Source organism: Scyliorhinus torazame, chromosome 13 (assembly GCF_047496885.1).
Source record: "Scyliorhinus torazame isolate Kashiwa2021f chromosome 13, sScyTor2.1, whole genome shotgun sequence".
Classification (NCBI taxonomy): Eukaryota; Metazoa; Chordata; class Chondrichthyes; order Carcharhiniformes; family Scyliorhinidae; genus Scyliorhinus; species Scyliorhinus torazame.
Window position 1 is genome coordinate 42,844,725 of NC_092719.1, and position 26,545 is coordinate 42,871,269.

A 26,545-nucleotide genomic window follows, 5' to 3' on the forward strand; every position below is an offset into this window, starting at 1 on the left:
GGTCAGCATTCTATGCCATGAAGGTCAGACCACCAATCCAGCCATCCCGGTGCAAGATGGTCGACTACAACGGGAACGTTATCCCGGCCATGGGATCCTGCCAGCTCCAGGTGACACACAAAACACACACGGCCACACTATCGTTCAAGATATTTGGGTCATCGAAGGACTCCCTGCTGGGCGCACAGGCATGTAAGGCTCTCCACCTTATGCAACGAATTCTCTCTCTCTCTCCAGACGGCACGTCTGACTTCCCGGATGCAGAGTTCAACGCACAGCTCCAATCGCTCCTCGCCCACAACCAGGAGGCATTCGAGGCATGGGAACACTGCCATACACCTACCGAATTCGCCTCAAACCGGACGCCATCCCGGTCGTTCACGCACCTCGCAGGATTCCTGCGCCACTTAAAGACAGCCTCAAGCTGCAGCTGCAGGATCTCCAGGACCAAAGGGTCCTATCCAGGGTCATGGAGCCGACGCCATGGGTCAGCTCCATGGTGTGTGTCAAGAATCCCTCTGGCGAGCTCCGCATCTGTATAGACCCCAAAGACCTCAATAATAACATTATGCGGGAACATTATCCCATACCCAAACGGGAGGAGATCACCAGTGAAATTGCGCAAGCGAAGATATTCACGAAACTGGGTGCTTCTAAAGGATTTTGTCAGATCCAATTGGACCCGTCCAGCCGAAAGCTATGTACCTTCAACACCCCTTTCGGCAGATTCTGCTACAACCGGATGCCATTTGGCATCATCTCGGCATCTGAGGTCTTCCACAGAATCATGGAGCAGATGATGGAAGGCATCGAAGGGGTGCGCGTATATGTGGACGATGTCATCATCTGGTCCACCACACCGCAGGAGCACATACATCGTCTCCAACGCGTTTTTGCCTGCATACGGGAAAACGGCCTGCGCCTCAACCGAGCCAAGTGCGCCTTTGGCCAGACCGAATTGAAGTTCCTGGGGGACCATATCTCCCGGTCAGGGGTCCGTCCGGATGCAGACAAGGTGAGCGCCATCACAGCCATGCCGCAGCCAGCCGACAAGAAGGCTGTCCTACGCTTCCTTGGCATGGTCAACTTCCTAGGGAAATTCATTCCCAACCTTGCCTCCCACACAACGACTCTGCGCCACCTCGTCAAAAAATCTACAGAGTTCCAGTGGCAACACACACACCAGCTGGAATGGGAGGAGCTCAAACGCAAACTCACCACGGCACCAGTGTTGGCGTTCTTCGACACGTCTCGTCCCACCAAAATCTCAACTGGTGCCAGCCAATCCGGCATTGGAGCAGTGCTCCTGCAGAGGGATGACACGTCGTCATGGGCCCCGGTTGCCTCTGCATCGCGGGCCATGACCCCCCACAGAGCAGCGCTACGAGCAAATCGAAAAAGAATGCCTGGGCTTGCTAACCGGTTTGGACAAGTTCCACGATTACGTCTATGGTCTTCCACGGTTCACGGTCGAAACTGACCACCGCCCCCTGGTCAGCATAATAAACCAGGACCTGAACGAGATGACCCCTCACATCCCGCGCATCCTACTTAAACTCAGGAGGTACGACTTCCAACTGGTCTACACTCCAGGGAAGGACCTCATCGTGGCGGATGCCCTATCCAGAGCAGTGAGCACGCCGCCAGATGCGGAGGGGTTCGTATGTCAGGTCGAGGCACAGGTGGCCTTGACAGCGGCAAATCTGCCGGCTGACGACTCCAGTCTAGCCCGCATCCGCCGAGAGACAGCGGCCGACCCCCTTTTACAGCGAGTGATGCGCCACATGACGGGAGGATGGCTCAAAGGGCAGTGCCCGCAGTTCTATAATGTACGAGACGACCTAGCCATCATTGATGGGATCCTTCTGAAGCTGGACCGGATTGTGATTCCGCACAGTATGCGCCAACTGGTTCTCGATCAAATACACGAAGGCCACTTGGGGATCGAGAAGTGCAGACGGAGAGCCCGAGAGGCGGTATACTGGCCGGGCATCAGTGACGATATTGCCAACATGGTGATCAACTGAACAACCTGCCAAAGGTTTCAGCCAGCGCAACCTCCTGAGACGCTTCTGCCCCATGAGCTGGTGACGTCCCCCTGGGCGAAGTTGGGTGTCGACCTATTTCACGCGCTTGGCATAGACTATGTTATCATAGTGGACTACTTCTCCAATTACCCAGAAGTCATATGCCTGCACGATCTCACGTCGTCTGCTGTCATCAGGGCCTGCAAAGACACCTTTGCTCGCCACGGCATTCCGATGACTGTCATGTCGGACAATGGGCCCTGTTTTGCCAGCCATGAATGGTCGTCCTTTGCGGCCTCGTATGGCTTCACACACGTGACGTCCAGCCCTCTGCATCCCCAGTCCAATGGAAAGGCGGAGAAGGGCGTTCACATTGCCAAGCGGCTCCTCTGCAAGGCTGCTGCTGCCGGATCGGACTTCTACCTCGCCCTGCTGGCCTATCGCTCGTCCCCACTAGCCACGGGTCTCTCGCCAGCACAGCTGCTGATGGGTCGCGCCCTCAGAACCACTGTGTCTTCCATCCTGGCACCAACAATAGACCATGCTCCGGTACTGCACAGGATGCAACTGCAGCGCGATCGCCAGAAGAGATCGTACGACACAAGGGCAACAGATCTTCCCTCCCTGGCCCCTGGAGACAACGTCCGCATTCACCTACCAGACGGTGGCTGGTCAGCACCTGCCGAAGTTCTCCGACGCGTGGCTCCCCGCTCGTTCCTGGTTCGCATGCCGGATGGATCCGTGCGTAGGCGCAATCGCCGAGCCCTTCGCCTACTTCCACGCTCGCAACGGAACCATACACAGACGCCGTGTCCTCCACTGGTTCCTGATAGCGACTTCGTGGAGCTGCCATATACCATGCCCCGTCTGTCGCCGCCCGCGGCCAGGCTCACACCTCAGCCGGTGGTTCTCGACCCACCCTTGAGGCGGTCAACCCGAATTCGTCGCCCACCTACTAGACTGGACTTATGAGACTGTTCACACATCAAATTTTAGCAACTACTGTATTGTAACATGTCACTGTTTTATTGTTCCAGGCCTCGTTTGATCGTTCTTCATCTTTTGTTATGGTACAACCTCGTTAGCATGTCACACCTGACATCGCCCCTTGTATATAGTTACGCCACATGTACATGCTGTAAATATCACGCACACACACCTTTAGCTGCACTCAGGACACATTTATATTTATAACCACGTAGGCACATAATCTTGTAAAAAGGGGGGGATGTCATGATAGTCAAACACACATCACAACACACACATCATGATAGACAGACCAACAGACCAATTAGCACACATAACACGACAGCCAATCACAGACAAGAGCAGACACAGTATAAGACAAGAAACACGACACCTCCTGGTCAGTCCATCTGGAGACAGGACAAGGCCAGGACCTCATTAACAAGACACTCGCTGAGTACCAAGTCAGATGTGTAAATAACTAGTTGGAATAAAACTGCGTTGTACCAATCGCAACCGTGTTGGTTCGTCTGTACCTCAGAGCACCCAACACCACACATCTCTAGATTAACGACGTGAGTGTCCTGGATCGGAACTTTATGGCCGTGATTTAACCACCAGGTTGCGCCCGGCGCGGATCTGGGCACACCAGTTAAGTAGCGGGAGAGGCCAAAATCAAGATTCGCTCTGGGCACAAATCAGTTTGTTATCTAATTGGCCCGCTCCCGTTGGCGAGTTCCGGATCTTGCTCAAATATGGCGAGCATAACATTAACCCTCATTTGCATTCAGTCCCAGCTCCTCAGCAAGACTGAAGTCAAATGCAACGGCCTCTTGGGAATTACCCAACTCCCCAATGGGAAGTTACTGCAGCCATCTAAGATGGCCACCTGCAAAGGACCATGGGAATTATGGCCAACCCAGGACTCAGACAGATACACAGCCTATGTGTACCTGAAACACAGGTAACCAGACCTGATCAAAACCCCTGCTCGTTTGCATTTTAATAGCCCGTTTCCCAGGACAATAGAACTCCAATCAAGAAACCGGTACAGCCACAGGCTGATCAGCGCCACTCCCCTTACTCAGAAAGCACAATTGCCAAGGTCAATGACCGTGAAGGACCCGCCCAGCCACCAGACACCCGCGCTTTTATTGGCCGAAATCGAAGACAGTGATTAGAGCCCTGTCGAACTATTGGGTCCAAGATTAAGGACCGCCCCAAATAGCGTGAAATCCCAGAGGGATAAAAGAGAGCACAGCTATGTGTTCTATCTTTTTTGGATCCGGCCTGTGCCATCCCAATTGCAGCAGGAACAGCCAGCCAAGTTCAAGACCAACGATCGCTACCTGATGGCTGAGCCCAGCAGAGACAGAGCCACTTTCTTTGAACCAGCCAAGTGAAATCCAGATAAAGGCCTCATCCATTTACATACTGCCGGTCACCCTGAAGTTAAGTATAGGTTATTGTAGCTGATAGATGTAGTAAATATTATGTTTGCATGTTGAGATAACTCTCGTGTATGTAAATAAACCATCTTTTGAACTAACTAACTGGTTGTGTGGTCATTTGATCGATATAAGGGAAGGCTTGTGGTTCACTGAGATGAATAAATAGAGCAACATTATGCAGGCGTTGTTTAGTACTGGCAGGGGTCAGGAGTCTAGGGGCTCCTGTTGTGGCCGGGGATGATTGTGCAGAGCAAGGTTTACCAGCAAAACTGCCTCAGTGGATGACACTCAGAGAAGGCTGGACACATATGGGTGGGGGAGGCCTTTGGGATTTGAGGGACCCGGGATGGAAGCCCGAACTGATTGTTGGTCTCTCGCCTTCTCCAATTTCTTACAGATATAACAATATGGCTGGTGTTGTCAGTCCCACAGCGGCTGCCATCCCAGTGCTGGTGCAAACCCAGGCAGCCAGATGCTGGAGAAAGCAGCAGCGTTGATGCAGGCGGGAGGCTGCACTCCACGTGCAGGGGGCTGGCGCACACCCTGAAGACCTAGCGCATATCAGGCTGAGGAGGAAGCCAAAGGGGGACTCTAGCGACTGCCCAAGCTGTACAAGCATCATTGGTCTATCGAGGAGATGAAGGACAACATGTACCACATGACACTCTCTGTCTCGTGGACATGCAACCCGTGGAGGAGGAGGGCACCCACTCCCGTTGGCCGTGAAGGTCACCGCAGCCCTGAACGTATATGCAACCCAATCATTCCAAGCTTGAGCGGGGACTTGTGCGGCATTTCACAAGCTACAGTTGATGTCATGGATGCCGTTTATGCAAACTTTATCAACTTTGAGCTGGACCAGATCACCAAGATGTCTGGGCTCAAAATTCTCCGGCATTACCGGGATGTCCCGGGTCTAAGGACAATGGATGGCATGTGTGCTGCCTTGCCGTGTACTGGGGCATCAGGGAACCTTGCATGTGTTGGGGCATCAGGGAGTGCCCTTCATTAACAGGAAGGGGTTCCACTCCCTGAATGTTCAACTAGTGCGATCACCGCCTCCGGATCATGCATGTGTGTGCACACTTCACAGGGAGCATGCATGGCAGCTACATCCTGGGACACTCGGAGATCCCCGGCATCTTTGAGGACTTCTACACGATGATAGGTTGGCTCTTGGGATATCCACTGAGGTCCTGTCTGATGATGCTGGTGCAGAGGCTGGAGACCAAGGCGGAGACCCGACATAATGAGGCCCATGTTGCCACCATGCTGTCATTGAGCAGTGCATTGGACTGCTCTAAATGTGGTTCCGATGCCTGGACCACTCTGGTGGTGCACTGCACCCCCCAGAGGGTCTTCCGCTTTGGGATGGCCCACCACAACCAGGCACAACAGTGGGCCAACATGCTGGAGAAGGAAGAGGGGGGAACATGCGGCCTCATCTGAGGAGGAGGAGGAGGCAGGCCGGGAGATGATGGAGGACAGGTCTGGGGAGGACCCACAGGAGGAGCCGGGGGATGGAAGACAGATGGCGATTTAAAGGACACAGGGCACAGATAGCAGCAGGCTAACTCCATCTCTGATGTGTATCCTAGGCAGTAGACCACGAAAGATCAAGATGAGAGAGGAGCACTGAGTGGCCACGGGGGGGAGGAGGTGCACTATCTGAGCTGGGGGAATGAATACGTCAAATGTTCACTATTAAAGCATGTTGCACCGGAAAAATGTGATGCCTCTGACATGATAATCTTCACAGCAGGCTGACCTGCACCCCCATCCCCTGTTGCCCTCCATTACCCACACCCCCTGGACCTGGTGGTCCAAGATCATACGCCCCTGATGCAGCACTGTTCAGAACATGAGTGTGAGGGCACTGTCAGCAGAAAGACGGGAGTCAGATTTTGGCACAAACTGAGGAGAACCAGGGCTAACCGCACAGTGAGTTGGCATCACTCTCCCACCTTGTATATTGACAACTGACAGTGCCAAAACAGGCCAATTACCTTGGGGTGATGTTACAAAGACCTTTGGAGGGGAGAACAAGGTGGTCAGGGGGGGAGGGGTAGTGAGTGGGATGGAGAATGAGGGGAGGGAGAGTTTGGTGGAAAGAGGGATTGGGAAGAGGAGGGGATTGAGGGGCAAGGAGGGATGGAGGGAAATGGGGGGAGGGGGGATTGGGGGAAAGGATGGATTGGGGGGAGTGGGGCAATTGGGAGGAAGGAGAGATTGTGGAGGAGGAGGTGAGAATAGGGTGAAGATGAGGGTCTCCTTGGTTCAATGACAGATGGTGGTATAATGGGAAATTGAGTAGTCGTGTTTAAGCGGCAATTGTAAGCTGTTTTCGGGTGTGAAGTTCAAAAGTTTAATATTGTATTCATAATAAAGTTTTGTTTCAAACATAATCAAGCCCTATTTCTTCATGCAATGACTCTTGAAGCGAATCATTCTTTCCACACAGTCTTACAAATAAATTAAAGTATTGGTGCTGGGCCTCTGACCCCTCAGGGAACAGGGGGTGGGATTCTATGCAATCAGCGCGATGTCCGCCGACCGGCGCCAAAAACGGCGCGAATCAGTCCGGCATCACGCCGCCCCAAAGGTGCGGAATTCTCCACATCTTGAGGGGCCGAGCCCTCACTTTGAGGGGCTCGGCCCGCGCCGGAGTGATTTCCGCCCCGCCGGCTGGCGGGAAAGGCCTTTGGCGTCCCGCCAGCTGGCGCGGAAATGACTTTGCTGTGCGATGCATGCGCGGGAGCGTCAGTGGCCGCTCACGGCATCCTCGCGCATCTGCAGTGGAGGGGGTCTCTTCCGCCTCCGCCATAGTGAAGACCATGGCGAAGGCGGAAGGAAAAGAGTGCCCCCATGGCACAGGCCCACCCGCAGATCGGTGGGCCCCGATCGCGGGCCAGGCCACCGTGGGGGCCAGATCGCCCCGCACACCCCCCCCCCAGGACCCCGGAGCCCGCCCGTTCGAAAGGTGGTTCAATCCACGCCGGCTGGCGTGGGTTGACAGCGACGGAACTTCGGCCCATCGCGGAACGGAGAATCGCCGGGGGTGGGCCCGCCGCCCGGCTCAATTTCCGCCGACCGGCGCGGCACGATTCCCGCCCCCGCCGAATCTCTGGCGGGGAGAATTCGGGACACGGCGGGGGCGGGATTCACGCTAGCCCCCGGTGATTCTTCGACCCGGTGGGGGGGTCGGAGAATCGCGCCCAGGATGTCCCACCTTGCATCGACGATGTCAGGAAGTCCTGTAAGGTCAGCATCACGAGGAGCAGGTCTGTGCGCTGCCGTGCTTGTGTGTTGACCGGGAGTGAGTGATGAGGGAGCATTTAAAAGCAGCTCCTCCTTGTTAGCGGCTAGATGCTGAGGTGCAAAACTGGCAATTCAGATGGCGAGACAGCTAGTAATGGTGAGAAGGTCATGGGGCTCATTTCTGGCACTAAGTGATGTTAAAATCAGGCCACGATCTCGCCAAGGTGGCCGTCGAGAAACATTGTGTCAAATCCGTTAAATCACGCCTCATACCTAAGTGCCATGTTTAGATCACTAGTCCTAAACAACCAGTGGGACATGAACATGGCTAGTTTAATGCCAATCTCCGACAATAATAGACATTACTGGCCTCGTTGCACCCGACCTTGTGGCCCGATGAGGCTGATGAATCTCTCGAAGGCCTCTCGTGGATTCCCAATGCTCGAGACATCTCGCGAGATTCAGATGAATCTCGTGAGATGTCGCAATCTGGATCTCACCCGCGTTGGGCGAGATCCAGATATACATATTCAATGGCTCATTTAAATATATCTGTACCATTTTCTCCGGCGGCCCAGGAACTCACGGCCTCCCCAGCGAGGCCTGGACCTGTGCCATTTAGTACTGGCCCACACAAACATGGACCAGAGCTAACGGTACCTGGGGGATTTCTCAGGCCTTTAGAAACCCCTGGGTGGTCGGGACAGGGAAGGATAGTCTCCTGGCTCACTCCTGGCATCTGGGCACCTTAGCACTGTCAGCCTAGCACCTCGGCACTGCCTCCCTGACACTGCCGGTGCCTGGGTTGTACTGCCAGGCTGGCAGGGACACTACCAAGCCTGAGAGGGGCCATGCCCATTTGTAATTTATTTGCCCATTAATGGGGGATGAGGGGGTGTATGAAGGGTGGTGGGTGGGTGGTGAACAGCATGTATAAAGGGACCTAAGAAAGATTGGGAGGGTGAAGGGTAGGGGTCCTGAATAGGGCGGGGGTGGGGAGCAAAAGGCGGGGTGGGGAGGCTGAAAAATGGAGGGGCTAAGTGTACTGCTACCATTTTTGAAATCTGCTGCCGTTCCATTTATGCCAGGTTGACTGAGTTAACATTGACTCTTGTAAATCTGGGCAGTGCCACATTGGATTCAACACATGAAATCTGAATTTGTAAGTTAAGAATACAGTAATGCTTATCTTCACATAGAACACATAGTGACATTTTAGATAAACAACAGTAAAAATATTTTAGCAGAGTTAATTGAGCAAGAGCAAAATGTTATCAAAAATAAATACTGTTTCAAAAACTACATCACGATTCCAGGATAATGAGCAAACTGAAGTAAAATTTCTTTTTTATTGTATAATATTTAACTTTACTAAATAGGAGACAAAGATATATTATTTCAGTGTGTATTTACATTATTGCCACAATATTTCATCATGGTTATTCCCCACATCTTACAAGTCTTCATTGAAGAGACACTTTCATTTTATTCATTCATGGGATGTGAAAATTTCAGTATTCATTGCCCATCTCTACATGCCCTTCAGAAGTTAGTAATGAGCCACCTTCTTGAATTGCTGTATTCTGTGTGGTGAAGTTATTCTTACAAAGTAGAGTGTAAGGATTTGACCCAGCGATGATGAAGGCACAGCTTCTAAGCAGATATATTTTGAACTCAGGATCGACAGGTTAATTGAATGGGCAACAAGGTGACAGATGGGTACTATATGGAGAAGTGTAAGGGTTTTCACTTTGGACCCAAAAATAGAAAAGCAGAATATTTTTTGAAAGGCATGAAGAAGTCTGTAAATGTTGATGTTCAGAGATTCTTGGGTGTACTTGTACAAGGGACACTAAGTTAGCAAGCAGATAAGCAGGCAATAAGGAAAGCAAATGGCATGTTAGCCTTTAGTGAATTGAAGTACAGGAATAAAGAGGTCTTGTTACTATTGTACCGGGTTTTGGTGAAACCGTACTGATCAGATTGTGTGCAATTTTGGTCTCCATATTTAAGGAAGGATACAGTTGCATTGGAGGCAATAGAGTGAAGGTTCACTGGATTGGTCCCTGCATTGGAGGCAGTACAGTGACGTTTCACTGGATTGGACCCTGGGATGAGAGGGTTGTCCAGTGATGAGAGGCTGATTGAAGTGTGTTTATCATCTTTGAGTTTGGAAGAATGGGAGGTGATTTGATTGAAACATTTAAGATTACAAAGAGGCTTAATAGAGTAGATACTCAGATGGTGTTTCCCCTGGTTGAGGAATCTGGAACAAGAATCTAGACAAGTCTCAGGATAAGGGGCCGATGATTCAGGGCTGAGATGAGAGAAACTTTCTTCTCAAAGGATTGCGCATCTTTGGAATTCTCTACCCCAGAGAGCAGTGGATGTGCTATCATTGAATATATTTAAGCCTGAGATAGGCAGATTTTTGGTCTTTCAAGGGATGTAGTAAGTGGGCAGGATAGAGAAGTTGAAGTGCATCATATTGAATGGCAAAGCAGGCTCGATAAACTATATGATGTTTTTCTGCTCCTACTTTTAATGTTCTTATGTGTACTTGAAGGAGAACTTTGAGGTGGTCGAGTTCCCTTGCGCCAGTGTAAGTGACCCTTGATAACTCTGTCTATAACACCTCTATCACTTTGCTATTTCATTTTTGGTAGCCCACCCTTTGGCAAATACTCACATTGTTGGGTCAATGCCAGTGTTGTAGTTGTACAGGAACAACTTTGCTGAAGGATGGCTAGTTCTGCTGCACTACAGTGGCGATGTTCTTGGGAATCGTAGCCTTTATGACCAGTGTGCTCTGCGTTCCTTGATATTGCGTGGAGTGAATCAAGTTGGCTGAACACTGATTTTCTTTTGATGGTGGGGCCTCAGGAGGAGGCTAAGATGGATTATCCAAATGGCAGTTCTAACGGAAAATGGTTGCAAACTTTTCAGTCTTGTCTTTGGCACTCACATGCAGAGCTCCACCGTTATTCAGGTTAAGGGTGTTCATGGAGCTTTCTCCTCCTTTCAGTTTATTTAAGAATTGTCCATCGTAATTGATGACTGGATGTGACAGTACTGAAGAGTTTTAAATATGATCTGTTTTTTGTGACGTCATTCAACTCTGTATGTGGCAAGCTGTTTCTGCTGTTTTGTACGCATTTGCTCTGTGAGACAGCTCCCCCAATTTTGGCACAAATCCCAGATATCAGCAAATGGATTTTGCAGGGTCACCTGGGCTGTGCGTGCCTTTGCTACGTCCAAATTCAGTGTCTAGGTTGGTGCTGAGTGGTCCATCTGGTTTCATTCTTATAATGCTTTTTCAAGCGGTTTTATATAATTGAGTGGCTTGCAAGGCCGATTCAGAGGTTAGTTAAATGTCAACCACATTCTTGTGGGCCTGCAGTCACATACAGGCCAAAGCAGGTAAGGACAGTATATCTTCTTCCCAAAAGCACATTAGTGAATCTGGTGGCCTTTCATAGCAATCTGATGCTTTCATGGTCATCATTACTGATGTTAACTTCTTATTCCCGACTCAGCTTGAGGCCTTGGGACGATATTCCCTCAGGTCTGGATTCAATATTGAGGACATTCAGGGTCAGTCCCTCCTGACCTGTATACAACTGTTAGAATAAAATACATTTTAGTAAATCATATTCTAACCATTCCTTCATTAACAACATATAAAGAGGGCAGGAAGCATCCTAATCAACCACTGTGCCGAGTAAATGACTTTAGAAGTAATTTATTGGAGTCATGGATAAGCTGAGAAAGGAATATTAAAGTTGAATCAATCAAAACTGGGTGAGCTTAGATTTATTTTGTCCCAGTGTGACTGACTCCGAATGGTGGATCTTTTTCAGTGTACAGTAAGAGGGGTGCTATTTAAGATAGTGGGTTTTGTTGCAGTTAGTTTCTCTGTCCCCCAGCAGAAGTAAAAGAGCTTATGCTAATTGTGGAGGAAGGCATATGATAGAATCATAGAACCATAGAATCCCTATAGTGCAGAAGGAGGCCATTTGGCCCATCAAGTCTACACCGACCCTCTGAAAGAGCACTCTACCTAGGCCCATTCCCTTGCAAACTTGTAACCTCCCTGTCCTTTGGATACTAAGGGGCAATTTAGCATGGTCATTCCACCTAACCTGCACATCTTTAGACTGTGGGAGGAAACTGGAGCACCCGGAGGAAACCCACGCAGACATGGGGAGAAAGTGCCACCCGAATCTGGAATTGAATCCGGGTCCCTGGAGCTGTTTGGTCAGCAGTGCTAACCACTGTGCCACCGTGTCGCCTGGACAAAGCATATCCGGACTGCACCATACCAACCAGCATCCAATGGGCTGGCTAAGCGAGCAATCCAGACTTTCAAAGCAGGTCTTAAAAAACAATCAGTGGCAACTCTGGAAACCGGAATGTCTCCATTTCTTCCAGGATGCCAGACAACGCACCATTTTATGACAGGACTGCCGTCAGCGGCATCTTAGGACCAAACAAAATCTGGTGTTTCCGAATTTGGCTGGGAGGGTAGCGGCCTGTCAGAGCAGTCAGAAGAAAGACTATGATTCAGGCAAAGCAGCAAGGTGGTTTGCAATGGATGAACCAGAGTACGTCAGAAATTTCGGAAGCAGCCCAAACTGGGTCCCAGGAGCTGTTATAGTAAAGACAGGCCCGCCGTCTTATAAAGTGAATGTACAAGATAGAACTGTCAGGAAACATGTGGACCACTTACATGGACATGAGTTGTCCCAGCAGCCAGTACTACAGCCTGAAATCATGTTGTCAGCTGGAAAATTTGTTGGTTGTCCAAATAGTGAAGTACCGAGTCAACCTGTGGCAGGAGAGCCTGCTGTCACCACAGAAACGGATGAGGCCGAGATGCCAGTACCGAGCAGATACCAGGTTCAGCAGTTTCTGCAGAAGTAACCCAGCAGAAGCACCCAAGTTGGTGGAGTTGCATCGCTCTGCCACAAAGCGGAAACCACCAGAGAGACTAATTCTATGGTAAACTGGTTGAATGGGTTGAATGGTAAATTTTTGGGGCACTGTATAGTTTCACTTTTATCATTGCATAAAAGGACTTAGAGAGGTAGGGAAGAGGTGCCTGGCGGAAGAGGTGCCTGGCCCCTTTAAGGGGCAACCGGCCGATCGGAATCTCTGGGTCATGTGGACCCTATCAGGGGACCAGAGTGGGGGCAGAGTTCACCCTCACAACCGCGAGCTTTTGCCGCAGATCAATTCTGGATGCTGACTGACAGCAACGAGGCTCAAGGCTCTGAAAGGTATGTTGTAAATAAATGTCAGTTGTTTCATACATAGCTGGTGAGCCAAAGTTATAACATAGTCCTTTACAAATAACATAACAATATAACAGTCTGTGCCATATTGAAGCAATGACAGTGCCTGTTCTTCCCACCACATACCATAAAAATCACATTCAGCACATAAATGGGTATTCTTAAAAATGGTATATCGATCGTATTCTGATAGCATAGTGAGCCTGCAATACTACTCATGAGGGTTCTCTCAACAGTAAAATAGAGATTTATATTTACATTAAAAAGTAATTAAATTAAAAGTCAAATTAGCAAGAAAACGCAATAGATCTGAGGATTGGGAAAAGTTTAAACTTCAGCTAAGGCGGATCAAGGGATCAATTAAGAAGGGGAAAATATAAGCAAGTGGGGAACATAAAAACTGACTGTAAAAGTTTCTACAGGTGTGTAAAGAGAAAAAGATTGACGAATCGAATGTATGCCCCTTACAGTCAAAGAAATGGTTGAGGAACTAAATTTGTTCTTTGCTTCTGTCTTCACAGCGGAAGACATGAACATAGAACATAGAACGATACAGTGCAGTACAGGCCTTTCGGCCCACGATGTTGCACCGACATGGGAAGTCAAAAAACAAAAGCCATCTAACCTACACTATGCCACTATGAATAATGTACTGCCAGTTCTGAGTAACACACATTTTAGTGAGGAGCTGATGGAAATTAGTATTAGTAGAAAAATGGTTTGGGGGAAATTAAAAGGATTGAGGTGGATAAACCTCCAGGGCCTGATAATCTTCACCCCAGAGTACTTAAGGAAATGGCCCTAGAAATAGTGGATTTATTGGTGGCCATTTTCCCAAATTCTTTATAATCTGGAGTGGTTCCTACAGATTGCAGGGAAGCTAATATAACCTCGCTGTTCAAAAAGGCAGGTAAAGGGTAAACCATTTAAGACTGAGGTGAGGAGAAATGTCTTTACCCAGAGAGTAGTGAATCTGGGGAATTCACTACCACAGAAAGTAGTTGAGCCCAAAACATTGGGCTGGATTCTCCGTTATTGGGACTATGTCCCCGCGCCGGCACCAAAACTGTGGGGTTTCACGCCAGAAAAACTGGCATGTAAGGGCCACAAATTTCTAGCCCTGCAGGGGGCTAGCAGGGACCTAGCATAGATCTAGCAGCCTTTGCTGCAGATACGAGCCCCCGCACTTCTGGGTCGGAGGCCGCGCATGCGCATGGCGGCGGCCTCCAGCGGCCACGCCGTGCTCCATGGCGGACTCAGACCGCGGAGCTGGACATCCTAAATAGTGCCCCCGATGGGCCGCGCGCCCGACCCGGACCACCCGCCCCAAAATAGCCCGGTCCCGTTTGAGGCCCCATTGCCCTCTGATTGGCCCGCCTCCGACCAAGACGGCCGCAGGCTGAGTCCGCAGCCGCCACGCGAGTATCCCGACTGGCTGAACCCCATTAGATCCACGCCGTCGGGACTTCGGATGGTCGGGGGCAGAAAATGGCGGAGCGGGCCTCTGGCCCCGAGTACACCGTTTTTCGGGGCCAGCAGAATCTGGGACTGGCGCCGTCCCGATTCCTTGCAGGAAAATGGATTGTCCGCCCCCGCGCCGGCCGCCATTTCGGCGTCAGGGTGAGGAGAATCCAACCCATTGTGACATTTCAAGAAGTTGGATATAGCTCTTGAGTCAAAAGAGATCAAGGGATATGGGGGGAGAAGGCTGGATCAGGGTATTGAACTTGATGATCAGCCATAATCATAATGAATGGTAGAGCAGGCTCTAAGGGTGGAATGGCCTGCTCCAGCTTCTATTTTCTATGTATATTTCCATGTAATTGTTTTTTGAATGCATATTTACGGACAGCAACCAGTCCAGAGAAGTGCAGTTTTATAACAAATAAGGTCCTCTGCAAAGCTGAATCAGAGATGAATCAAAATGATAATTATATCAGAGACAGGGACAGGAATGAGATGAAAGGTTTGGAGGCACATGAAACAAGCCTGGAAAAAGCAGGAACTTCACTTTTGATCTCAATGCACAGAGCACCATTGAACACAGTAATAGCAGGCATGGTAGAAATGCAATCTGTTTAAATTCACGAACAATACCATGGGAAATTATAGAATGATATATGATTAGTGATGATAAACAAATGAATAGTCAGTATTTATCCACCTTTGACTGCACCGAACATCATGGCCACCTTTCATAGATTATCATAGAATTTACAGTGCAGAAGGAGGCCATTCGGCCCTTCGAGTCTGCACTAGCTCTTGGAAAGAGCACTCTACCCAAGGTCAACACCTACACCCTATCCCCATAACCCAGTAACCCCACCCAACACTAAGGGCAATTTTGGACACTAAGGGCAATTTAGCATGGCCAATCCACCTAACCTGCACATCTTTGGACTGTGGGAGAAAATCGGAGTACCCGGAGGAAACCCACGCACACACGGGGAGGATGTGCAGACTCCGCACAGACAGTGACCCAAGCCGGAATCGAACCTGGGACCTTGGAGCTGTGAAGCAATTGTGCTATCCACAATGCTACCGTGCTGCCCCTTCGGCATACGGCTGGTTTTTGGGGCAATAAGCGGACTGCCTGCCACCATCGTTCTCTGTGATGTACAGTCAGCATCGGTCCAGTCACAATGTAAATCAATGCAAAAATTGAAACAGAGCCTACAAATTCTAACTGTACTCCTAAACCTTCAGTGTGATGCCAGGAAATGTATGCATATTACATTCAAGTAGAGTGTTGCTTGCCATATTGGTAAAAATAACAAGGGCTGAAACAGGTCTTAGGCCCTTCGAACATTCAACTAAGAAGCCCAACACCTGGCTGAAGCCCTTTTTGAAATGTTCCTGCCTGATGTGGAAATAAAAAATGAGCAGGGGGCAGCACGTGGCGCAGTGGTTAGCACTGCTGCTTCACGGCGCCGTGGTCCCAGATTTGATCTCGGCCCTGAGTCACTGTCCGTGTGGAGTTTGCTCATTCTCCCCATGTTTGTGTGGGTTTCGCCCCCACAACCCAAAGGTGTGCAGGGTAGGTGAATTGGCCACGCTAAATTGCCCCTTAATTGGAAAAATGAATTGGGTATTCTAAATTTTTTTTTGAGAGAAAGGTGAGCAGGAGTGCTCTTCCTATCCCAACATTCAAACAATGTGAGTCACTGCCAGCCACACTGCTCTCCTCCTCAATTGTCATTACTGCATCCCCTCTATGGTGATATGCCTGTCGATAATATTCCATGTATGCAGCAGTGTGACCTCCCGCCAGCAGGTGGTGTCACATATGAGTCAGGGCAGATCCGGTGGTCCTCAGAAGGTTGTAAGACGTTCATGAGGACAGTCGTGCTTAGGGGTAGTTCCAGAGGACTCTAAAGAAACTCCATGATAACTTGCTCTGTATCTGATCGTTACCATACCACGTGTGCATTAATATAAATCCTGGTTTGGACAAGTCACCAGCAGTTCTGTAGATTCCTTGCTAGACAACGAACACCGAACACAACACCCTCCATCCCAGAACCTGGCCCCGTCCACTACTTGCCCCCCCTTCCCCCGCGCCGTACTCCCCGACCCCAAAGCAGCGCTACCCAATCCCCTGCTGACCGTTGCTGGTCTCCTGACCCATTACGCTCCTTCCCGCCCAGTTTTTCCTCTTCCTAGCCCCCTTTAATAACTTGGCCCAGTAAACAGATGATTCGCCAGCAAACCTATCTCCAGAATGCAACTACTTGAAGACCGGGGTCCAATATCGCATGCATCTTGGGCTATCTGATCAGACATGGAGATTGACCCCTGCACCCACTGTGTGTAGGTACAAAAAACTTATATACTGGGAATTGAATTTGAAAGGTAATTTTTGTCCTGATTTAACATGGGCTGGTTTAGCGCAGTGGGCTAAACAGCTGGCTTGAAATGCAGAATAAGGCCAGCAGCGCGGGTTCAATTCCCGTACCGGCCACCCTGAACAGGTGCCAGAATATGGTGACTAGAATGTGGCTTTTCACAGTAATTTAATTGAAGCCTACTTGTGACAATAAGCAATTATTATTATTGAATTAATAATTAGCTATCTCCCAGTGCAATTAGAGAACAAACCAACATTTATTCAAAAATAAATAAACAGCATTTAGTTCTTGAGATTAATGAGTTGCAAGGGTTGGTCTATAATATCACAATGCGAATGATAGTTTATCCTTACTATAAGGCCTTTGTATTAGAAAACTGGACAAAAGAATAGAAGAATTACTCACTGACCTGTTCCTTTCCACTAGAGGAGACCAGAACATTAGGGAGCTATTTCTAGGCATCAGAGGAGCAATAACACAGTTCCAGCACAACATTGATTCTATGCAGACACTGCTTCCATCAGCAAAAAGCGTCTTCAAGTGACCTTGCCCAGTAACAGATCAGCGTGTTTGAATAAGTATCTGACATTCTGGATATATTGCTCATTATTTGATTATTTCATGGAAAATCGACATCGCTGGTAATTGCTCACCCCTAATTGCTCTTGAGAAGGTGGTGATGAGCCACCTTGCTGAACCGCTGCTGGCCATGTGGTATAGGTGCACCCACGGTGCTGTTATATGATTAGGGTATTGGAGGGTGGGAACATAGTTCAGACATAACCTGGCTGCTCCTGACATCATTGCATGCACATTTTCCCGTGATCAGAATTGGAATCCTGAAGGACTGCTTTCCCAGCATCTAAGGAAGGGGGGGGGGACCCAGGTCAGTGACAGTACCCCAAATGTAAATCTGCTAACTCCACACGATTTCAGAACCTTATCTGAGGCCAGGTTAATGGCTGCAGAGTATTTACTAAGCAGGGAAACCTTGACTTGTGTTTAAAATTAACCTGTGCTTTAACCATTCATTTATTGTCACAACTATTATTAGGCTTCTTAATGGGGCCTAAATTTCTGCCTCTGAAATTTCCCAGTCTCCAATATAAAAGAGATGGCCAATCTGAATGTGTCAGCTCCCTTCCAGGCAGCTGTGGTTAAAATTACCCACACCTTCTTAAACTGTGCAAGAGAAGACAGGGCCTGAATTTTACGTTCGGGGTGTGACCGAAGTTAGCGGATCGAAAGCTCACTCCTAGCCGAGACAGTGTTGTTCATGCAATGTTATGCCTGGTGGCCAATTAAGACCCACCCAGCATTAAATGCCTCTGTCGGTTGGGCTAGCAGTGTGCAGGACTGGGATGCACATACCGGTTCCAATGGGGACCCGATTAGAAACAGAGGAGGCAGCTCCCTGAATGCTGCCAGGAGTTGTGGCAGCTGAGGGAGCTGTCTGCAACCATTAAAATAACATTCCTGTTGTCCCGTAATCAGACCATAAGACCATAAGACATAGGAGCAGAATTAGGCCACTCGGCCCATTGAGTCTGCTCCACGATTCAATCATGGCTGATATTTTCTCATCCCCATTCTCCTGCCTTCTCCCCATAACCCCTGACCTCTTTATTAATCAAGAACCTATCTAACTCTGTCTTAAAGACACTCAATGATTTGGCCTCCACAGCCTTCTTCTGTAAACAGTTCCACAGATTCACCACCCTTTGGCTGAAAAAATTCCTCCTCAGCTCAGTTTTAAAGGATCGTCCCTTTAGTCTGAGATGGTGTCCTCTGATTCTAGTTTTTCCTACAAGTGGCAACATCCTCTTCACGTCCACTCTATCCAGGCCCTGCAGTATCCTGTAAGTTTCAATAAGATTCCCCCTCATTCTTCTAAACTCTAATGAGTACAGACCCAGAGTCCTCAATCATTCTTCATACGACAAGCTCCTCATTCCAGGGATCATTCTTGTGAACCTCCTCTGGACCTTTTCCATGGCCAGCACATCCTTCCTTAGATACGGGGCCCAAAACAGCTCATAATACTCTAAATGGGGTCTGACCAGAGCCTTATACAGCCTCAGAAGTACATCCCTGGTCCTGTATTCTATCCCTCTTGACATGAATGCTAACATTGCATTTGTCTTCTTAACTGCCGACTGAACCTCAACATTAACCTTAAGAGAATCATGAACAAAGGACTCCCAAGTCCCTTTGTGCTTCTGATTTCCTAAGCATTTCCCCATTTAAAAAATAGTCTCTGCCTAAATTCCTCCTTCCAAAGTGCATAACCTCACACTTTTCCACATTGTATTTCATTTGTCACTTCATTGCCCACTCTCCTAGCTTGTCCAAATCCTTCTGCAGTCCCCTTCCTCAATACTACCTGTCCCTCTACAGATCTTTGCATCATCTGCAAACTTAGCAACAGTCCTTCAGTTCCTTCTTCCAGATCATTTATGTATATTGTGAAAAGTTGTGGTCCCAGCACCGACCCCTGAGGCACACCACTAGTCACCGGCTGCCATCCTGAAAATCCCCTTTATCCCCACTCTTTGACTTCTGCCAGTCAGCCAATCCTCTATCCATGCCAGGATCTTACCCTAAACACCATGGGCTTTTAACTTATTTAACAGTCTCCTGTGCAGCACCTTGTCAAAGGCCTTCTGGAAAGCTAAATAACCTCTGGTTCGCCTTTGTCTCACTTCCTTGTTACCTTCTCAAAGAACTCCAACAGATTTGTCAGACAAGACCTTCCTTTGACAAAACCGTGCTGACTCAGTCCTATTTTACCATGCACTTCCAAGTACTTCGCGATCTCATCTTTAATAATAGACTCTAAAATCTTACCAATGACCGAAGTCAGGCTAACCGGCCTATAATTTCCAGTCTTTTGCCTCCCTCCCTTCTTAAACATGGGTGTTACATTAGTTACTGTCCAGTCTTCTGGGACCCTTCCTACCTCCAGTGATTCCTGAAAGATTATCACCAATGCCTCCACAATTTCCTCAGCTATCTCTTTTAGGACCCTGGGGGGTAGTCCATCCGGTCCAGGTGACTTACCCACTTTCAGACCTTTTAGTTTCCCCAGAACCTTCTCCTTAGTAATGACCTCAGCCCTGGTGGGCATGGAAGGTGGGAGGCAAGTTGTGTGGGTACTCTGTGTCCTGTTTCTCCAACGAGTGCCTGAGAGTCCTGATGTAGGAGGTCAGTGCCAGCCAGCAGAGAGAGAGAGAAGGCCACCCCACCTGACCAAAAAGGCCTGGACCGAGATCGCCGCCCAGATCAGTGGGCATGATGTTGTGCACCACATGTGGCTCCAGTGCTGCAGAAATTTCAGTGATCCTTTGCAGATGACTAGGGTAAGAGCAGAGATGGCATGGACCCCTGCAGAGCAGTGGGGTTGGGTGCCAATTCTGCTGTACACTCAGGGCCTGAGTGTATATGCCAGTTGGCACTGAAGCATGTCCTGCCAAGGGTAGAATGTCAGCACAATAGTCCGCAGTATATTGGAGGGGATCTGGAATGAATCTTCAGGGAGACAGAGGACTGATGAGGGTTTGTAGTGTTCCCTGTCCCATAGAACCATAGAATTTCTATAGTGCAGAAGGAGACCATTCGGCCCATTGAGTTTGCACTGACCCTCTGAAAGAGCACCCTACCTAGGCCCACTTCCCCGCCCTGTCCCCGTAACGTCACCTAACCTACAAATCTTTGGACTAAGGGGCAATTTAGCATGACTGATCCACTTAACCTGCACTTTTTTGGACTGTGGGAGGAAACCGGAGTACCCGGAGGAAACCCACGCAGTTGGAGCGTTCTAAAATTTTGTACGGAAATTGAATCACCAGTGGACACTAAAGAGCTGACAAATAAAGTTTCAAATAACTTTGCCAAAAAGTACAGTCTGGAATCTCTGTTATTTGGGAACTAAGAAGGGATAATGCATATCCAGGGTTCTGAATAGATACAGAGATCCATCAATTGGCCAGCCAGCCAGCTAATCTATCAGTTGCGATTATAACGGACAGCTTTGGGAGTTTCTGAACAAACAATTGAATAAAACCCAAAGACACCGTTGCTCCAAGGTGCATTCCTGCCACAGCCTGTTTTTGAGGGTGGAGCTTCAGAAAAACATGCAAGAAAGTGTCTACAGTGGCACTCATCCAAGGTACTGCAGAGGGAGGTGGTCAAAGAGACATTGTCAGAATGCCCACAATATTCCCCAGTTTGAATTGAGATGAAGCTGACCTATTATCCACTGTATGAACTATGCAACTGGATTCTCCGGTCCCCCAGCCGCATGTTTATTGTCAGCACTTCATTCGCTGGTGGCAGGATTCTCTATTCCTGACGCTTGTTAATAGGATTTCCCATTGAAGCCGCCCCATTCCGCCGGGAAACCCGCAGGCTGGGGTGCGTGGCAGTGGGGGAAAGAGAATCGCAACAGCTGGAGAATTCCAGCCATGGTTTCTTGACTCAGGTGTGTCTCAACCAGACAAGCAAGCCAAAAACATTTGCCCACAATTGGTGATGAAGGATGGGAAAGGCTGAAAGCATTAGGATTAACAGAAGAGATAAAGGATCCCCAAAAGATGGAGACGACATTGGACGATAGGTTCAGATTCAGGTTAAACTTCTATATTCGTCGACTAGAGTTCATGCCATTTTGACAACAGCCTACAAAATCCAACCACTTCCTTATCTGATGATGAAAAAAGGGTATGAAGTGTGACTTTCCAAATGTCGAGCTAGCAGACAGAATTGTTGAATTGATGATCGCCTCCACTGCCATGGAAGCATTCCAGCAAGTGTGACAAGCTCAAAACATATAGCTTTGGAAACCTACTCAAGGATGGATGTAAATATGAAATGATTCTCTTAGGATGACAAAACTTACTATTTCTAAGTATAGCCCACATTGTTGACAGACTCACTCGAACACCCCAACCTAACAGGACATGTGGCGTTGTGCATACACCAAACAAATGCCAAGCTTTTCTTCAATTCTGCAAGGCATCTGACAGAAAGGGCCATTGGCAACAGCACTGCGTTCGAGCTGATGAAGATACAGAGAGCAGAGCACTGATCCAAACAAACCCTACACAACAGGTACATTGAAGCAACCTAAATGACTATCCAGTATCCCACCGAAACATATATATGAGGCGACTGAAGGATAAGGAAATGACGACCATGTACACAAGGAGATAAAGAGCAGTGAGCACATGTTTCACACCATCAATCTAGTGGAAAACATTTATGCTATCTCACTGTCTGAAGTGTTTGCTAAGATTTGAATTATCTTCCGTATGAAAGTTGGTAACTATTTATTATTGGCCAAGACTAATACAGGGCCAAGTGGCAACATGTTATCTCTACGAATTTTAAAAGTCATGTATCAAATACGAGGAAGGCCATGATGAAATATACTGCTGTGAAATTTCCACTAACTCCATTTGCAGGATCCATAGTCCTGAACTGCAAGTACAATCAATCCTCCTGTGTGTCACAGATATTCTCTATCGTGGAAATTAAAATCCCAGTGATTACAGGTCAACTGCAATGCCATGACCTCATATCACAGTAATACTGTATGGAATCCATTGGACATCACAAGGCAGAGTTACCTCAGAAACAACTCAATCACCTCACTTCATGACCCAACATCGAAGTATCTGGAATGTTTCAACAAAATTGGCAGTTTCAAGGGAGCTGCAATATTACACTGGTAGGAGAATGCAAATCTGTCAATTGATCTACCTCATAAATACACCATCCACAAACAAGACAAACTTTTGGTCAAACTATACAAAATGGAGAAAGTCGGAATCATTGGTAGAGTACAAGAGCATATATATTGATGCAGTTCAAATCATGTGTCATAAAGAAGGATGGATCATTGTAGGCAATTCCAAGGGGGTTTATTTGATCGACACTTGGAATGTGTGGGTTGTTTTATGGTTGAAAGCTTGGGCTTGTTTCCACTAGAGTTAAGAGCGTGAAATGACTTGATAGGCGTATGTAAGATCCTCAATAAATATCTGAAGGATAGATGCAGAAATTATGTTCTCACTTATGGGTGAGTCCAGAACTAAGGGTCACCATCATAGGACAGAGATGAAGATATTTTTTTCTTTGAGGATGGTTCGACTTTGGACCACTTCACAGAATATTTTCAAGGCAGAGTTAGATAGATTCTTGTTATGCTTGTTGAATTCAGGCTTGCATTTCGAGAGAATGATGGAAAACAACTTCTAAGATCTGTGTGGTGATAACACTTGGAATTTGGAGCCACCGAGTTATCTCACTGCTCAATGGGCAGGGTCAAACAAACAAAGAACAAAGAAATGTACAGCACAGGAACAGGCCCTTCGGCCCTCCAAGCCCGTGCAGACCATACTGCCCGACTAAACTACAATCTTCTACACTTCCTGGGTCCGTATCCTTCTATTCCCATCCTATTCATATATTTGTCAAGATGCCCCTTAAATGTCCCTATCGTCCCTGCTTCCACTACCTCCTCCGGTAGTGAGTTCCAGGCACCCACTACCCTCTGCGTAAAAAACTTGCCTCGTACATCTACTCTAAACCTTGCCCCTCTCACCTTAAACCTATGCCCCCTAGTAATTGACCCCTCTACCCTGGGGAAAAGCCTCTGACTATCCACTCTGTCTATGCCCCTCATAATTTTGTATACCTCTATCAGGTCGCCCCTCAACCTCATTCGTTCCAGTGAGAACAAACCGAGTTTATTCAATCGCTCCTCATAGCTTATGCCCTCCATACCAGGCAACATTCTGGTAAATCTCTTCTGCACCCTCTCTAAAGCCTCCACATCCTTCTGGTAGTGTGGCGACCAGAATTGAACACTATACTCCAAGTGTGGCCTAACTAAGGTTCTATACAGCTGCAACATGACTTGCCAATTCTTATACTCAATGCCCCGGCCAATGAAGGCAAGCATGCCGTATGCCTTCTTGACTACCTTCTCCACCTGTGTTGCCCCTTTCAATGACCTGTGGACCTGTACTCCTAGATCTCTTTGACTTTCAATACTCTTGAGGGTTCTACCATTCACTGTATATTCCCTACCTGCATTAGCCCTTCCAAAATGCATTACCTCACATTTGTCCGGATTAAACTCCATCTGCCATCTCTCCGCCCAAGTCTCCAGACAATCTAAATCCTGCTGTATCCTCAGACAGTCCTCATCGCTATCCGCAATTCCACCAACCTTTGTGTCGTCTGCAAACTTACTAATCAGACCAGTTACATTTTCCTCCAAATCATTTATATATACTACAAACAGCAAAGGTCCCAACACTGATCCCTGTGGAACACCACTGGTCACAGCCCTCCAATTAGAAAAGCATCCCTCCATTGCTACCCTCTGCCTTCTATGGCCTAGCCAGTTCTGTATCCACCTTGCCAGTTCACCCCTGATCCCGTGTGAATTCACCTTTTGTACTAGTCTACTATGAGGGACCTTGTCAAAGGCCTTACTGAAGTCCATATAGACAACATCTACTGCCCTACCTGCATCAATCATCTTAGTTACCTCCTCGAAAAACTCTATCAAGTTAGTGAGACACGACCTCCCCTTCACAAAACCGTGCTGCCTCTCACTAATACGTCCATTTGCTTCCAAATGGGAGTATATCCTGTCTCGAAGAATTCTCTCCAGTAATTTCCCTACCACTGAAGTAAGGCTCACCGGCCTGTAGTTCCCGGGATTATCCTTGCTACCCTTCTTAAACAGAGGAACAACATTGGCTATTCTCCAGTCCTCCGGGACATCCCCTGAAGACAGCGAGGATCCAAAGATTTCTGTCAAGGCCTCAGCAATTTCCTCTCCAGCCTCCTTCAGTATTCTGGGGTAGATCCCATCAGGCCCTGGGGTCTTATCTACCTTAATATTTTTTAAGACACCCAACACCTCGTCTTTTTGGATCACAATGTGACCCAGGCTATCTACACCCCCTTCTCCAGACTCAACATCTACCAATTCCTTCTCTTTGGTGAATACTGATGCAAAGTATTCATTTAGTACCTCGCCCATTTCCTCTGGCTCCACACATAGATTCCCTTGCCTATCCTTCAGTGGGCCAACCCTTTCCCTGGCTACCCTCTTGCTTTTTATGTACGTGTAAAAAGCCTTGGGATTTTCCTTAACCCTATTTGCCAATGACTTTTCATGACCCCTTCTAGCCCTCCTGACTCCTTGCTTAAGTTCCTTCCTACTTTCCTTATATGCCACACAGGCTTCGTCTGTTCCCAGCCTTTTAGCCCTGACAAATGCCTCCTTTTTCTTTTTGACGAGGCCTACAATATCACTCGTCATCCAAGGTTCTAAGAGAGAGAAATCATGGACATTGGTGCTTTTCACCTGGGCCCTCAGGTGTGTCTGTACAACATAATTTTTAAAAGGCCGGCGAACAAAGTCTGGGGCCGGGATTTGCCCTTCTGGGCACTAAGTCCCCAAGCCGGCGGGAAAATCGGTGCCAAACATTCCGGCATCAACTGTCCCTGAAAGTAAGAAATTCTCCAAATATTTGGGGGCTAGGTGGACGCCGGAGGGGTTGGTGCCGGTCCAGCTGGCGCGAGTTCGCGAATGCGCAGAATGGTCTGTGTGATCTCGCGCATGCGTGGACCGGCCGATGTATTTCCGCGCATGCGCGGGGGTTCTCTTCTCCGCACCGGCCCCTGGGAAACATGGCGGAGCCCTACAGGGGCCCGGCACGGAGGAAAGAAGTCCCCCCACGGAACTTGCCTGCCCGCAGATCAGTGGGCCCTGATTGCGGGTCAGGCCACCGTAGGGGCACCCCCCCGGGATTGGATCCCCCCATGTTCCCCCGAGGACCGCCCCCGCATACTCACCTGCCAGGTCCCGCCGTGCGTGAGGGGCGTAATTCACGCTGGCGGGTCTGGCCAAAACTGGACGCCGTTCGGCCCATCGGGGCCCGGAGAATCACTGAGGGGGCCACCAGCATGGCCGGAATCCCGCCGCTGCCCGAAAAATGCCGCCGGTGAATATGGTATCTGGCATCGGGACAGCGGGGCAGGATTCGTGCCTCCCAGCGGGGATTCTCCAACTCGGCGGGGGTTGGGAATCCCGGCCTGAATGTTTCACAATTTTGTCCGTTTCATGATCAGCAAGTCTGACTGCTGTTTCTCATCATGATAGATTTTCAATATCTGCTGTGCAACAAAACTTTGTCACGATATTGCAATACCTTAGAAAACTCATAAAAAGCACCAAGGCAGAGTGGGATAAAGGGACAAGTTTGACGTCAATGGAAAAGACTGGGACCATGTGGAGTGTAAAAAAGATTCATTGTGGACCCAATGTGAACTCTTGTCCTGGCAATTTTACCCACAAAGCCAGCTCACTTCCGTTAGCACCAAACTAAACAGAACTCCAACTATGATTCCACCCTCTGTTTGCAAGATAAATTATGGATGATAAAAGATATCTGGACCAGTTTATCTTACCCATCAAAGAATGACATGCAAACAAACATATTAGGAGCAGGAGTAGGCCATTCGGCCCTCAAGTGTGCTCTGTCATTGGGTAACATTGCCTGCATTATACCAGTGTCGACGACTCAAAAGGAAGGCATAGGAAAGAGGCACTTGCTTTATGTATTGGTGTGGAGGGACAAATCACTTTATGTTAGGAAGCTCTGTGTTCTAGAGATAGT